At 31.5% G+C, this 11,359-nt stretch overlaps 1 protein-coding gene across 6 annotated transcripts in view; it reads right to left on the bottom strand.

Moving 5' to 3' along the window:
• Positions 1–11,359, bottom strand: part of LOC127712216 (zinc finger protein 33A-like) — an 81,665-nt gene that overhangs the window by 24,283 nt on the left and 46,023 nt on the right. The window contains exon 1 of one of the 6 annotated variants that reach the window (XM_052218524.1): positions 37–277. The exons of the other annotated variants lie outside the window; for them this stretch is intronic. The gene's annotated coding sequence lies outside the window, so the exon portion shown is untranslated. Of the gene's footprint in view, positions 1–36; positions 278–11,359 lie in introns of those variants that run through there. 6 annotated transcript variants of the gene reach the window in all.

Genomic DNA, 11,359 nt, shown 5'->3' with positions numbered 1-11,359 from the left:
GAATAAGATGGCGAGTTCAAAATTTTAAAAACTCACCAAGCTGGCAAGTGGGATTTTAATTTGGTGAGTTGAAACGAAAAACTGCTCGCCAATGTGGCTAGTTCCAGAAAAAAGTTTTCATACACTGTACATCTCAGTTAATTCCTATAAAAAAGAGGCTCTCAAGAGCCTGAATCGCTCACCTGCAAATTTTTGCTTAAATCTTTCATCAATGATTATTTTTGCTTTTTAATATATAAATTAATGAATGGCTTAAAAATTCCATTGATATGTTCATATTTTCTTCAAAAGCAAAGAAATACATTTTACCCCTATGTTCTATTTTTAGCCATGGTGGCCATGTTTTTTGACGAAACAAAAAATAAAACACAAAGTTTATTCTTGATACCCTAAGGGTCATTCAGCTTAAGTTTGGTTGGATTTGGTTCAGTAGTTTCAGAGAAGAAGATGTTTGAAATAGTTTACACCAGACAAACGACGACAACGACGTCAGAGGCCAAGTGATGGCTAAAGCTCACCGTTCCTTCGGAACGGTGAGCTAAAAAGGAGTATCATGTGTATGTTACTGTTATCATGTGTACAATGACAAAAACATTATTTTTAATCTATTAATATGTAAATTCAGAAATTATTGTGATGTTTCTGTTTTTGTGAAAGTGCCATAGGGTTATAATTGCAATAATTTAAACTCGCATTTTGAAAATTTTTATATGAATAAAACAGGATTCTAGTCAATTTCGCAAAAAATTAAATCGCATTTTTTGTTTTAAATGACAAAATCGTAAAAATAAATGGATGCAATAATTTCTGAATTTATAGCTATAGGCTTTGCTCATTGTTGAAGGCCGTACAGTGACCTATAACTGTTTCTTTCTGTGTCACTTGGTCTCTTGTGAAATTTATTAGTTTTTGTGTGAAGGGTAAAAAAGCTATTCTTTTGCCAATACATCATGTATATATATCCCAAGTAACGAGTAACGACTTTGAAAAAAGCTCTTCTTTAGTTTAGCATATAAATAGTTATCCTAAAATCATCTGGATTAACAAGCACTAACTGTAAAAGCGTTGAAAAAAGTTCCACCGACTAACCCAATTTTTTATGAACAATGCCACATGCAACCAGAACAAACATTCTTTTTGGCGGAGGTGTGTTTCAACAATTATATGCTTGAATTAATTCAGTCAGGGGTACTACTTGCAGGGATGGGGTAATTGAAAATATAATGGTAATTAAGTGTAATGCATTACAATTTTCTATGTAAATGAATGTAATGTGTAATTGAACATTTTTTTTTAAATACATGTAATGGTAATTTAATTAATTACAATGATAAAAGCATGTAATGCTAAATAACTTTTGAATTACATTTCAATTACATGTACTTTTATGGTGTTGATGATAATAATACTTTATTCCATATAAAGCAAATACAGGTCATAGGATTAAACAGAGTTTGGCATACAATTTACATTGGTAATACAGGGTCATAACAAAAAACTAAGTGTTACGAACTTTCTCTGCCTCATAAAGGTATTTACCCAGATTATTTAATTCCTTAATATATTTTACAGATAATAACTGAACTAGCTGGAAAGTAGATGGGTTTCTATAATGATATATCTTAATATATTTACTTCTGACATTTACATATTTATCACATTTTTATATAAAATGATATTCGTCTTCGATTACTTTCTTATCACACATAGTACAAACACGCTCATTTCTGAAATATTAAAGTATCCTTCAGGTTTTACATTAAGTGAATGTGAATTGATTCTATATTTAGTTACATACGACTGGAATAAACTGTTCAATGGTCGATTCAAATAAAATTGCAAAGTATGTCCATCATGTATATATTGAAACAAAATTACATTTTGAAGTATTTTCAAAAAATGACAAGCCTTCAGCTATATAATTATCAACAAATCTTTTTTTAAATTCATACAAAAATAATAGTTTATTTCCAACACTTTGTGCTAACCATATATCATTAAATCCATACCTGTTTAGTATGTCTCTTATCTTACAACTCCAGTTGAGTTTATCATTCAGTTTGACAAAACTAGATTTGTACATATCTTCATAAATACTCTTCAATATATATATAATTATTAGATTCTAATAACTTCACCCAATAACGTACCATTCTTACATATCTATTTACATACAATGGTAAACGCCCAAGATCAAAATACACCATATGGTTTACAGTCCCTTTTCTCACTTTCAAAATTCTTTTTAAATAATACAAATGAAGCGTTTCTATATCAGCTCCGTTATGAAAACCCCATATTTCACAACCATAATTCACAATACTTGTTACATATGTATCAAATAAGGATATCAAAGTCTCAGTATTATAACAATCATCATAAATCTTACTCAATAAACAAAATGTAGCCTTTCTACCCTGTTCAGAAAGTGTTTTCTGTGTTACAGTAAAAGTTCCTTTATAATTTGATAACAAACCAAGATATACAAACTGATCACACATTTCTATTATTTTACCATTCAAGTACCATTTTTCATTCTCTTTCAGTACACCTCTGTTAGGAAAAACAACTATTTTGGATTTTCTTAAATTAATGTCAAGACCATTTTTGTATGAACTATCATATACAGGGACTATAATTTTTTGTAATTCAGAAATACTTTCGCTGAAGAGAACTGTACCATCAGCCTACATAAAAAGATAAAAATTTAACATTTTTACTTTATATGGTTCTATTCCTTGTTTAATTAACTCAATTTCTATGTCATTTACATAAATTGATTATAAAAATGGAGATAATGATTTTACACATGCTAAATATATGTTGTTTAAAAAAAATTATGATAAAATGTAATGTGTAATTTAACATTGTTTAATAAATTACTTTAGTAAAGTAATTTTAATCTAATGAATTACATTTCAAAAACTGTGCAATTAATTGTAATTAGTGTAATCGATCATTTTTGCAATGTAATGTGTAATTTAATTAATTACATTCCAATGTAATTGACCCCATTAAGTCTGTTTACTTGTACAAGTATTTTATATTTACTTGAAGATTAATATATTTATATAAGTAAATTTGTAGGATACTTATACAAGTAAATTTTATTTACTTTATAACTTAGCCAATTTTTTTTCCCTATACAAGTAAATTTAAAAACAAATTGGCTAAGTTATTGTCCCTTAGACATTCAGATTTGTTTACCTATATAAGTGAAAAAGTCTTCCTGTCTTCTTTTCTTGAAATCTTAGGATTTCTTTGCTCTAATATAATTTTAAATTGTCTGCCCTTTGCAGATGTCTTTACTAATCATTTAAGTGTAATTTCATTGACAATGAAAATCCCATTTGTTTGTTATCTTCAGAACACTGCTGATTTACAAGCCCATAAGGAACAATTTTTGAAGGCCTCCGTTTCTTTGCTGAATTAATGAGATGAAACATTGAACTCTAATAAAAATTTATGAGCTTTAAACCTAGGAAAATCATTAAAGGCATGTTTTTACATCTCAAAACTTGAGAATTTTTGTGAGATTGAAAAAATAATTCACCTATACAAGTGAATTTATAAGAAAATTAAGGGGAGATTATTCAAACATTATAATTAACTTATATAAGTATATTTTTTTTACTTTTTCAAGTAAATAAAGATGACTTGTACAAGTAGTACCCCTGACTCCTTTTGTTTCAGGTATTGTGAGTACAACAATGAAAAGAAGAAATGTGAATGTCATTTGATGTATAATTTAAGTCTCAATTGAAAAACAAGAGGCTCTCAAGAGCCTGAATCGCTCACCTGTTATTTTTTTGCTTAAATCTTTCATCAGCAATTATTTTTGCTATTCAATATATATTAATGAGTGGCTTAAAAATGCCATGTATCTGTCATATTTTCTTCAAAAGCAAATAATTGCATTTTAGCCGTAGTGTCTATGTTTCTTGACGTACAAGGAAATAAAATACAAAATTTATACAAGATTCATTTAAAAACATTTTTAAAGTTAAAAAACATAAAAACTTCTGTAAAATTGTCCTTTAAAGGGCAATGACTCCTTAAGGGGTCAATTGTCAATTTTGTTCATATAAAACTTTTTTATAGATCTTACTTTGCTGAACATTATTGCTGTTTACAGTTTAAATCTATCTATAATAATATTCAAGATAATAACAAAAAAATCTGCAAAATTTCCTTAAGAGAAAACGGTACTATTTATTCAGCCTTAGACGACAATACTAACATTTTCTAAATTTACCACTTTTTATAATAAAAACCTGGACAAAACAGTTATGTGTGGTGTTGGTACTTTATTACTCTGTTTTAAAAATTGAAGCCAAATAGTCATGATAGTATCATGACCAACTTCCAATGGAGCTTGTTTATGTTATCCATGCCCACCGTCATTTTACACCAAATTTATGAAATTTTGGAAGTCTTTTCGAATAATTCTCTAGAAATTATTTCAATGGGTTTCAAAATGTATATTGTAAATATACACACTGCAGTTATTCATAGATAAATAAAAAAATATATTGTATCCTTACATCCAATCACAGCGCTCCTAAGTTGACTACCTTCACCTGCCTTGGGTACACAAAAGGCCAACCTAATGCTTGGAAAATGTTATAGTAAGTACTATTTTTCCTATACTGTGACATAAAGATATAAAGAATTCTATGACATCATTAATGCAATTCTGGGTTATTGTGAAAACCTTGACTATAATAAATTCTTGTATATCCCCATTACTTAAGAAACATAGATCATTTCATGTCCCCACCCCTATATGCTGGTTTACCTCTTTCTGTACTTCTTTCAGATAAGGCTTAATAAACTACCTGTATCCAATCATATCTTATCTTATTTAAAAAAAATAATAAACAGTACCATTCAAACAGATAACAAGAGTGGACACACTGAAATGTCTCGCCTGTTTTAGTGTTCATAATTGAATTTATGTTGAAAGTAAAAAAAATAAGTTTATATAAGCTTTACATTAAATTAACATTTTAATGATGAATGAACATGAAGTCAAGGTGAGATAAACCCTATCAGACAAACATGTAGGCCGTACAATCATTCCATACACCAAATTTATTTAACATATATTGCCTAAAGTATCTTAGACACAAACCTCATTGAGGAAACTGAACTTTGACCAATGAACTATAAAATGAGGTCAAGGTAAGATGACACCTGTCAGACAGACATATACACATAACATTCATTCCATACAGAAAATTTTATGAACTTATCACTTATCTGCCAGTTGGAAATGTGAACCTTATGATCATTCTATACACCAAATATAGAAGACCTATTGGTGATAGAATTTGAGATATGGACTTTATCATGAAAACTAAATCTTGTCCATTAAATGATGTCAAGGTCAAATGAAATATGTCTGACAGATATGTGAACCATGCAAGGTACGCACATGCCAAATAAAGTTATCATTTTACTCAAAATAATTGAGAAAATCACATTACAAAAACCATACAGTTTTTTTTCCAAGTAGTTGCTGGACCAAGAAAATGAGGTCAAGGACAATGGACATATGACTGACAGAAACTTTGTCACATAAGGCATTAGAAATATTAAGCTGTAAGTAATGAGATAATGACGCTGCTGCTGCCGATGCCCCTGCCAATGCTGTTGCTGCCGCCCCTGCCACCGCCCCTGCCGAAGATCACTATCATAGTGTCTTCATACTACAAATTGTATGGGTTATTATCCACTATATGAAAATATGCTGAATAACTGTGGTTAAGGTTAAATAACATAGTGATATACCATTGATATTGATAATTGTGATTAAACATGGCAGTGATGAGTGATATTATGATTGTTAGATTTTAACACAAGAAGAATATTTAATCACAATCTTTGCAAGATAAGTGCTGAAAAGTGAAATAGTTTGACATGTGATAATGTTACATCTGCAGTGAGTTATAAAAACATCATAACTGCTGAAAAGGAAAATTATTAATATTAACTATTACTGAAAGAGAGGAATTTTCTTGATACCAGATCAACCAGAAATGCTGTTACCTTTTTATGGTCTGTGAATGATATCTAAATGAAAAATTCATTTATTTAAATGGTTATACAAAGATATATTTTTCTACATGGATATTACAAACAATACAGTTTACAACACATTTTGTAACACAGAAGACAAATTACAAAATTAAAAAGTACATGAGACATGATGTATATCTAAACACTTCATTGTGGCATTTCTGGCAGCTGACTCAGAAGAGCATCTTCTTCTTCATCACGTGCACACCTTACAACCATTCCATACACCACATATAGTTGACCTATAACTTATAGTATCTGAGAAGAGGACCAAACAAGAGCAACTTAACATTGACCAATGAACCATGAAAATGAGGTCAAGGACAAATGACACCTGCCAGACAGACATGTACACCTTACAATCATTCCATACACCAAATATAGTTGACCTATTGCTTATAGTATTAGAAAAACAGACCAAAACACAAAAACTTAACATTGACCAATGAACCATGAAAATGAGGTCAAGGACAAATGACACCTGCCAGTCAGACATGTACACCTTACAATCATTCCATACACCAAATATAGTTGACCTATTGCTTATAGTATTAGAAAAACAGACCAAAACACAAAAACTTAACATTGACCAATGAACCATGAAAATGAGGTCAAGGACAAATGACACCTGCCAGTCAGACATGTACACCTTACAATCATTCCATACACCAAATATAGTTGACCTATTGCTTATAGTATTAGAAAAACAGACCAAAACACAATAAAATGCTCCGCAGGGCGCAGCTTGATACGACCGCAGAGGTCGAACCCTGAACAGTTGGGGCAAGTATGGACACAACATTCAAGCTTGATACAGCTTTGCATTTGGATTGTGATTAAATATTTGACACAGCATAGGTTTCTGACACAGAATGAATGTGGTCTAAGAACTTAAAAATTTTAAATTGGACATTCACCTATTATGGTCCAATATCTAAAATCTAAATACATGGTTAGATTCAGCATATCAAAGAACCCCAAGAATTCAATTTTTGATGAAATCAAACAAAGTTTAATTTTGGACCCTTTTGACCTCAATGTGGACAAAGTTGATAACGGGGCCCAAAAATTAAAAATCTAAATTCATGGTTAGATTCAGCATATCAAAGAACCCCATATATTCAATTTTTGTTGAAATCAAACAAAGTTTAATTTTGGACCCCGATTTGGACCAACTTGAAAACAGGGCCCATAATCAAAAATCTAAATACATGTTTAGATTCAGCATATCAAAGAACCCTAAGAATTCAATTTTTGTTAAAATCAAACTAAGTTTAATTTTCGACCCTTTGGACCTTAATGTAGACAAATTTGAAAACGGAACCAAAAATTAAGAATCTAAATACACGGTTAGATTCGGCATATCAAAGAACCCCAATAATTCAATTTTTGATGAAATCAAACAAAGTTTAATGTTGGACCCTTTGGACCTCAATGTGGACCAATTTAAAAACGGGGCCCAAAATCCAAAAACTAAATACACGGTTAGATTCAGCATATTAAAGAACCCCAAGAATTCAAGAATAAAACCCCATTGAAATTGGTCAAGAAATAAGCAATTTCTACGGAGTATCTTCTTTTGCACAATACTGTGCAATTAAATATTTCTTGCTATTGCGCAATACTGTACAATTGACAATTTCTTGCTATTGCGCAATACTGTGCAATTGAAGATTTCTTACTATTGTGCAATACTGTGCAATTGAAAATTTCTTGCTATTGCACAATACTTATTATAAAATAATTTACACATCCTGTTTGGTGTGTATCTCCTACCATATCATTATTATTTGCTTTTAAATATAAATCAGAAATAACCAACTTAAAATCGAAAATTTTAAAAGAGAAAAAAAAGGAAAAAAAGAAAAAAAAAATCCCCCCCCCCAAATTTTTTTTGAACCCCCTTATGATTCATCACCCCCAAACTCAATCCCAGCCTTCCCTTTGTGGTATGGTACCTTGCAGTACAATTTCAGAGAGATCCATACACTTGAACACAAGTTATTGTCTGGAAACTAGAAAAATGTGTTTTTTGGCCCCTTTTTGGCCCCAAATTCCTAAACATTTAGGGCAATTACCCCCAAACTCAAACCCAGCTTTCCCTTTGTGGTATTGAACCTTGAAGTACAATTTCAGAAAGATCCATACACTTACACACAAGTTATTGTCCTGAAACTAGAAAAATGCTTTTTTTTGCCCCTTTTTGGCCCCTAATTCCTAAAATATTGAGGCAATTACCCCCATCATCAATCCCAGCAATCCCAGCCTTCCCTTTGTGGTATGGTACCTTGCAGTACAATTTCAGAGAGATCCATACACTTGAACACAAGTTATTGTCTGGAAACTAGAAAAATGCTTATTTTTGGCCCCTTTTTGGCCCCCAATTCCTAAACGTTTCGGCAATTACCCCCAAACTCAAACCCAGCTTTCCCTTTGTGATATGGAACCTTGTAGTACAATTTCAGGAAGATCCATACACTTACACACAAGTTATTGTCATGAAACTAGAAAAATGCTTGTTTTTTGCCCCTTTTTTGGCCCCTAATTCCTAAAATTTTGAGTCAATTACCCCCAAAATCAATCCCAGCATTCCTTTTGTGATATGGAACCTTGTGGTACAATGTCAGAGAGATCCATACACTTACACACACATTATGTCTGGAAGTTACAAAAATGCTTATTTTTGGCCCCTTTTTGGCCCCTAATTCCTTTACTGTTGGTACCATAACCCCCAAAATCAATCCCAACCTTCCTTTTGTGGTATTGAACCTTGTGGTAAAATTTCATAGAGATCCATTCACTTAAACTAAAGTTAGAGTGCAAAAACCAATGTGTCTTCGGACGACGCCGGACGACGCCAGACGACGACAATGACGACGACGACGACGCCAACGTCATACCAATATACGACCACAAAAATTTTTTTGCGGTCGTATAAAAACTTAACATTGACCAATGAACCATGAAAATAGGTCAAGGACAAATGACACCTGCCAGACAGACATGTACACCTTACAATCATTCCATACACCAAATATAGTTGACCAATGGCTAATAGTATTAGAAAAACAGACCAAAACACAAAAACTTAACATTGACCAATGAACCGTGAAAATGAGGTCAAGGTCAGATGAAACCTGCCAGACTGACATGTATCCCTTATAATCATTCCATACACCACATATAGCTGACCTACTGCTTGTAGTATCTGAGAACGAACAGTAGAATTTTATTACATAATCTATAAGATGAAACCTTGAATTTTACAGGAAAAATACTCCCACTGCTGGGAAAAATCTGTTAAGAAAGTATCAGTTCATTATGTTAAGCCATTTTTATAGCATTTTTTCAACTAAAATAGAATTTGCAGCTAAATGATTGCATCAAAGGCATACACCTTGCTGCTTAAAAGAAGCAAAAGGTTCATTTTTTTAAATTTTACTAATGAAAAAAATATTATCTAAACCTATGAGGGGCCTGATGGGTTATTTTCGTTCTTCGTGATCGGCGCATTTTCGCTATCGTGATCCGTTTTTCTACAGATTTATTTTTTTTTTATATTTTCGTGATTTGTCATCATGGAAATTTATTTTTTGTGAATCGTGATTGACAAAAAAATTAACTCGTGAATCGTGATGAGACCCCCCCCCCCCCCCCCCCCCCCCCCCCCCCCCCATCAGGCCCCTCACCTATGTGTTTAAAATTTTGGTAAAACTACAAAATCACAATTTGTGACAAAACTTCGAATTTGCTACTTAAATAAGTGATTTAAAAATGACTTATTTCAATAAGTCCCCTGTCTGTCTGCCATGGACATGATGGAAACTTATTAACAATGTATTGTAATTTCACATATTTAACTGGATATAACATGGATGTCTTTTACTTATGAATTTGAAATATTTTTTAAAAGAAAAATTGTATGAAAGCTTAGTATAACATTTGTATATAGCAATTTAAAGATAACAACTTACAATCACAATAAAAGAATGCATCTGTGGACTCATCAGTTTTAAAATGATGATTCCACACAGGTGTTCATGTGTCCAGGATTAAGTCGCCTCGAATGAATGTGGCTGGTAGTTTAATAATTTTTGACAAAAAACATGGTGCCAATTTTACGTGACAGGGACTATAGTTGGAGATTAAAACACAATACGTCTCCTAATTTATGATGTCTTGAAAGGCTATTTTTATTTTGCTGCGACAGGAAGGTGTCTTAGCAAAAATATAAAATAACCTTTCAAGAAGCCATTATTAACAGATTACTTTGGACTATTAACATGATTAAAGAAAGACAGCTGATCGAATCATACTAATTTTGCTATTTTTTTATATTTAGCTATAGACATGATAGAGGGTCAAATGGGGGTTACATCCCGTTAGTCCAACAACCATTATTCCGACATCCCACTATTCCGACAACCCATTATTCATCATTCGGACATTGCATCCGTCATCTGTGTATGATTTATTTTTCTCCAAAAGACAAACTACATTCTGGATAATATTTGTGGTTGTCCTTTCAGATTCGGATTATTCTTCTTAGGCACTGGATACGGTTACATGGAAATGTAACAATAATAAAATAATTATTGTTACATTGGAAAATTATTGCCGGAATACAGGGTTGGGTAAGGAACCAATTAATTATGAATGTAACAATATTTGTGTCTACTATTACATTGCGTTATTGTTACATTTATAAAGAATGCAATGTACGCTAGATTTATTAAAATTTAACCTTCTATATAGTTTTGTTGCTTAATCCTTCGATATGTACTAGATAATATTTGTAATAATGATAATAATAATAATATTATTTATATTCAACAAATTGAGTTTAAATAGTTTTAAGTATTAATTGTTTTGATGTTCTGAAAGATACTACTACAGTTTAGCAATGCCAAAGGTTAAACATATACATTGATATAGTTCAATGTTTCGTTGTTAAGAACTTGGACTAAGAAAGTGTTCACTTCTATGTACATTTGTATTTAACTACACACCTACCCTTATTACTGTCATTATACATTTTTTACTTTGAACAATGGATGAAGTGATTCCTAATTACCAAATTTGTTTTGGGTGAAAAAATTAAAACTTGGGATGTGTTTGAATCAAAACCAAAACAATATCAAGACTCAAATTTTTAACTTAAAAAAAGTGCAAAATGAAATTGAACAGTATATGCAATACAGACGTGCATAATTCCTCATCATTGGTTTGTAATGGCTGCTCAGTTGGAGTTGATTCACCAAAAATGCGTTGGACTAAA

This window comes from Mytilus californianus, unplaced genomic scaffold, assembly GCF_021869535.1.
Source record: "Mytilus californianus isolate M0D057914Y unplaced genomic scaffold, xbMytCali1.0.p SCAF_8, whole genome shotgun sequence".
In the NCBI taxonomy this organism is placed as follows: Eukaryota; Metazoa; Mollusca; class Bivalvia; order Mytilida; family Mytilidae; genus Mytilus; species Mytilus californianus.
This window is presented reverse-complemented; position numbering and strand designations above follow the sequence as displayed.